The sequence below is a fragment of the Eschrichtius robustus genome, chromosome 2 (genome assembly GCF_028021215.1).
Source record: "Eschrichtius robustus isolate mEscRob2 chromosome 2, mEscRob2.pri, whole genome shotgun sequence".
NCBI lineage: Eukaryota > Metazoa > Chordata > Mammalia > Artiodactyla > Eschrichtiidae > Eschrichtius > Eschrichtius robustus.
In genome coordinates, this window is record NC_090825.1 from 57,989,382 (window position 1) to 57,995,482 (window position 6,101).

Here is a 6,101-nt window from a genome sequence, read left to right on the forward strand (position 1 = left end):
AGTATTTAATAACCATAGTCTGAACGATTTCATTTAAAGTTGGGTAATGGGCCAAAAGATTTGCTGTTCTACACATCCCACGTGTTATATAATCACAGCATAGGTGCCTGAATGTTTAACATTGTTTGCTGATATAGTACGTTATTAATTAGTTAATTCCAAAATAACTTTGACATTAAAGTGGAGGTAGTGCCTAGGTTTTAGACCAACTAGAAGTTGAGAAAAGAGTTATTCCTCCTTTTCTGAAAAATGAGTCACATTCCTGAAAGCTTTTTATGTGATAAAATCTGAGAGACATAGCAGGAGGCTTATTTTTTTGCCATGAAGTAAGATGAAAGGGCCAAGTCATTCTTAGATTTATAAATATCTCGAATAGTGTCTTCATAAATGGCTGTTTTTGATCTCATCAGAAGGGCCCCTTCTTAAAGCATTTATATTTAAATTAAGATTAGATTTAGATAAAGGGTATAGTTAGATTTAGATTAAGAAGCAGACTAAAAATAGCCTATTTAGCTCTATCAGTGAGGTATGCTTTGGGCTGCAATTAATAGCAAGACCAACTAATGCAGGCTTAAACAAGCAGGGATTTACCTTGCCTACCTTAGGATTTCTTATTATGTGATAATGTCCAGAGCTGGTCACTATGTTAAGAACCCAGGCTCTTTTTACCATCTGCTCCACTATCCTTAGAGCATTAGCTTATTGCCCCACTATTGCAAGATGTTTGCTACATCTCTACCCATCATGTCCACATTCAAGGCAAAAAAAAAAAAAAAGATGTTGCCATTAGAAACATTGGTCCCTTTTGTCAGGAATGCTAACAACCAACAAAAGGTCTTCTTGTATCTCATTCTCCCAGCTCAGCCTCAAAGCAAAGCCTAGCTTTGAGGCAGGCTGAGAAAGCAGGTAGATAGCTTTTCCATTCTTTAGCATGGAGATGGGTGGGAGAGAAGGGTCTTGGGACTGAGGTTGGGTCAACAGGGAATCCATTAACAGAAATGCCATTGACCCAAGCAAGAGCAGCAGTTAAGTCAGCTCTAGATGACAAGGCCTGCAACCTCACCTAGGACCTCTGCTACTGCCCACATGGAGGACAGAGATTTGCACCCACATAGGTAGAAATAGAAGTAGAAATCTGGACTGTTAAAGGTCAAAGGGGAAGTTCAGTACTATTTGTGGTTTTTGTATGGGACACTGTTATGTAGCCTAAAGTTGAAGACCCAATTTCATGGTTACAAATTGAAAGTTACATAAGTTATCAACCAAATAAAAAAGAAATCAAATGATGTTCATTATAATGATTATGTGCAGCAAATGAGATAAGCCTGTTTTCAATGAGAATTGGTTTAAGCCATGACATTTCTTATAATCATTTCTTACAGTTCCCATCTATGCACTCATTCATTCAAATATCAACTGGGTCATTTAATTATTCATCTAAATCATTCAATATATATTTGTTTGTGCTTTTTTCCAGGTGCTGGTCTAGGCACTGGGAATACAGGTGTGATGAGCAGCAGCGGGCAGTCCTTGCCCTCATGTTCAATCACAACCAGAATCGTTGATATAAAGTACAAGGTATTATGATATCAAGCCTTAGGAGAGGAGCAGGGGTAAGTCAGAAAAGTCTGCCTGAGAATGTCAGGTATCTTGAGTCCCGGGAGACGGCCAGGAGTTGGCCAGGCAAAGAGAGATGGAAAAAAAGCAGTCTCCAAAGGGGAACAGACTCTTTCAGAATCTGGAAAACAAGCAGGAGTGCAGCATGATTAAGATTTCAGAAGAGAGTTCCTGAAGAATGTTTCTTCAAGCTCATTTTGGGGAATGTTTATTTTTTTTTTACTACACCTAAACTATAATAAAAATGATTGAGAGTGTTAGCATGTCAAAAATATATATAAATATGATTATCACATTTTACATTCACATGGAAGTCTATCCCATTTACTGAAGATGAAAGCTCTTTCATTTCCAACAAAAGCTCTAACTATCAAAATGTGGTTCTCTAAGATTGACGTTATTTATGGTTTAAGCATGAAATGAAAATAAGTTAATGAGTAAATTAATCTCAGGAGGTTTACCTTGAACATACTGTAACGTATTCAATTCATTACAAAGATTCATTACAAAGTCAGTATGGTTCTTACAACCTAACAACTTGGGACATCCTGCTAGGGCCATAGTGGGAATCTCAGTAATTATAGTTACTTTTGACCATTAATGTTCATGCTGGTTCAATAGCCAACTAGAAACTTCAAAATCTAATAAATGAATGATAACATTGATTATGTGCTAAAAACATTCTAAAAGCCAGAGGACATGTGACTCTGAAGACTTGGATGGAAGGAAAGGAGTTTGGAGACTTAGAAAGGAGCTCAAAGTATTGGCTTAAGTACTAGAAGAACAGAGTTGAAGCAAGCAGCAAATACAGAAGTTATGTTTTAGGAAGTGGAAAGGGAGGAGACAAATGGGAAATCAGAACTGAATTGACAAGACCACAGAGGGAGGTGACGTGGGAGGACGCAGACATGGGGAGGCTGAAACCCAGCTGCTCTGGCCAGGGACTGTCTCCAGGCAGACAGAGAGAAATAAAAGCACTGAGAAAGGAGAGGAATTCTCACTGTGTGCCCAAGGGGAGCAAAGAGCAGGGTTAGGAGAATCTATACTACTCTCCTAAACACTAGTCTCTGTAGGGTTGGGCTCTTGGTTTGGTGACATATAAAGTCAATATTTCTGGAAGAACAGGGCTGTTGAATCTGCTCATGAATGGCCTTCTTGCCTAGAGCAGAACTGGCTTTTCAGAAGGCCAGGCTATGAATCTGGGCCGAAATCTGTTGCCACCAGCTGGCTTCATGCTACAGAGCTGAACCGCCAGGCCCCTGGCACTGCTGCCAACTAACTCCTTCAGACTCTAAGGAATGAAGCCAGCCCCACCTCAGACCTACTCCACTCCCTGCTCCCTAACAGAAGCTGACTGAGAAGTTGCCCTTTTCTGAGGGTTTATTTGAGACTTTAAAAGCATAATTTCAAAGTTTCAGCCAGGTCTTATGTATAAAACTGTACATGGTTAACAACAGGTCAATTTCTAATTTCCTGCAGTCTCGGAGAACACAACTTGGAAAGGAGAGTGCGGAAGGGATAAGAAATGAAATCTAATCCCTATACTCAGAGAGGTCATGCAAATTCTGGGACCATTAGGACGATATTTCCTCTTCTTAGGCTTTTAACCTCGAATGCCTTTAAGAATAAATATTTATTCTTGAAAGGCCTATGTGTGTGTTCGAACAATTACCAGCAAGACAATAAGAAAAATACGAGATGGATCTCTAACTCACATTGATGGGGATGCCTCCATGTGGACTGGATGAATCATTCCCGAGTGTGTCTCTGAGACTCAGAACACCAATGGAAGGAATCTGGAGAACCCAAGCCCACTCTGGTGATAGTGGTGGACTATCCCTCTGGAGTTCCCTTGTGTATCACTATGGACTGAATAACTCCAACTTAAGGAAATATACTATTAGAGAAAGAGAACTCAATCTCTTGAGTTTGAGTTCAAACTCAAAACAACTTCATGGGTAGAGTTGGAATTTCTCAAAAAGCGAATGAAGATTATAATGCAGATTTTATAAAGGAGGTTCTCAAAGAGATGAGGGAAGACATGAGGGCAGACACATGTGATCTACTCCCTGTTAACCCTTTGGAGACTTCCTTTGTAATCTGGGCTGAGTCAGGACCATAATGTAGTTTCAAATGACTTTCTTTATATATTGCCATTCCTTTTGGTTCTCTCAGTGTTTCACAAAATATGATGAATCCACACAAATGTGGATCATGCTTTTGCCAAGGGATGTAAGAGACAGGGCCTACCCTATGTTGCCTTCCCTCTCCATGCAGGCCGTTGTGGAGGTAGCAGAATTACAACATTGAAACCACAATCCATTATTGGACACCAAGATCCTCAGCAAGGGGAGCAGTGACCTTCAGGGGAGCTGGAAAAGACACACTTTATGGAGGAGCAGCTGGTTGTTTTGTGGACAATTTGGGAGCTGAACTGAGAGAACTTCCCTTTCTCAAGAATACCAGAGGGAGGCAATCCTTAAGGGAAAGAGAAAATTGATCCTCGGTGTGGCCTTCTTAAGACAAGGCCACCAATTTCTTGACATTCCTCCCATTGAGAAGTGGGGTTTATATCCTCTCCCCATGAATCTGAGTGGGCTTGTGCTGCTTTGACCAATGGAGTATGGTGGAAGGGATGTTACATGACTTCCAAGGTTAGGTCATGCAATGTCATGGGATTCTGCCTTGCTTGCTGGCTTACTCTTGGAATCCTGAGCCTTGCAGAGAGGCAAGCCTTGCATAAGTGCTCTGGATGACAGTCCCAGCTGAGCCCACCCTTCCAGTCATCCCAGCCCAGGCACCAGTCGTTTACATGAAATCTCCAGGTGATTCCTATCCCCAGCTGTGCTAATCAATCTCAGATGAGGCCCCAGATATTATAGAGCAGACACAAGCCATGCCCCACTGTCTCCTATCCAAATTCCTGCCCCACAGAATCTGAGCGTATCATAAAATGGGGGTTGCTGGATGCCACTGACTTTTGGGATGATTTGTGTGGTCGCAGTAAATAACCAGAACAGTTGGGTTACACACATGATTTAACTACCTGCCCTCCTCTAGTTTCCCAAGTTTTGCATTCTCTGCCCTATTAATTTTTTCAGGTCCTAGTCAACTATGCCTGTCCTGGCCATTGTCTCATGTAACAATCCTCTCAAAGGGCAATTTGACTGCATCAGTTTCCAGTGAAGTGTGTACTGTGCTAAAAGCATGTTAATAAAGTTTTGAGTCAGCCTGTTGAAAGGAGGAATTAGTGTATTGGTCACACCAAACCTCAGAAAGCCTGACATACCCACAATGTCCTTCTAATGGGTTACTTCAGCAAAAATCACCCCAAATGAGTTCCACTGTTTTAACCAATAGTAATAAATCAGGAACCTGACCTAAGAATAGCTAAGAGCAAACTTTAAATTGGCTGACAGTCTCTAAGCTAGACATGTCAAGAAGAAAGATGATGGCTAACTGGTCCAAGGAGATTCTCTGGGAACATCTAGACTCAAGAGAGAGAGAAAGAGAGAGAACACTTGGGAATTGACAGTAGTTGGTAAATATGTAAAGACACAGAGAAAACAATACATAGCAGCCCTGAGATATTAAGAACCATCCGAGATGGACACCAGAGTAAATGAAAGTCATGAGTAAGCAGAATCTGTAGGATAAAGAAAAGGGGAATCAGGTCAGGTGCTGGTGTCAGGAACAACGGAGCAAAGTAGGAAGATGGCACTAGGAACAAGTGAGTACTGATTTCAAAGGGTGTTGCAAGACACACAGGTCACTAGAGCTGCACTTTACCCAAGTCTTTATTCAGGGATATATCTCCGGAAAATAACGCTGTTCTCGTGGGAAGTGAATTTCCATTCCATCAGTTGGTGCCAGGATGTATTATGATGCCATTTCTAGGAGTCAGTTTAGGTGTAAAGCACACACTGTATATTTTTCCCACCCATTTTCCCATCTCATAAAGGGACACTATAGAATCTAGTATGGGTTTGATAAGATGCTGTAGGGGTCCCTCAGCAACCTCTCCTGCAGACACCATTGCCAGAGCTGAATTCCCACCAAGCTGCAAGTTCCCAGGAAGCAGCAGTAGCCACAAAGGCCTGACCTGGGAGATGCTCACACAGCAGATTCCTTCATCTTTCCCCATCTGGTTTCTGTAAACCCAGCATAGGACTATCACAAAGCGGCCAAGGAAGGGCCATGGAGGCCCCTGGACAACTCCCCAGACCCCGTCCTCTAAGATGGTCAGCAGCCCCAGCAGAACAGAGTTGGGAAAAGGCCACAGCTAGTCAATCCGACACAGCACCACCGGGAGAGTCCACTATGGAGAGACTTAAAAAGGGACGCCAAGTCATTTTGAGACTGTCTTTGCCCTGAACTGAGCTCGTGCTGACACCTCAGAATACAGACCAGCTCATCCCCAAAGATTTTCCCTGAACAGCGTCCCATGTAGCCCGTACCACAGCCTTGGTCTCCTCCAGCAGCTG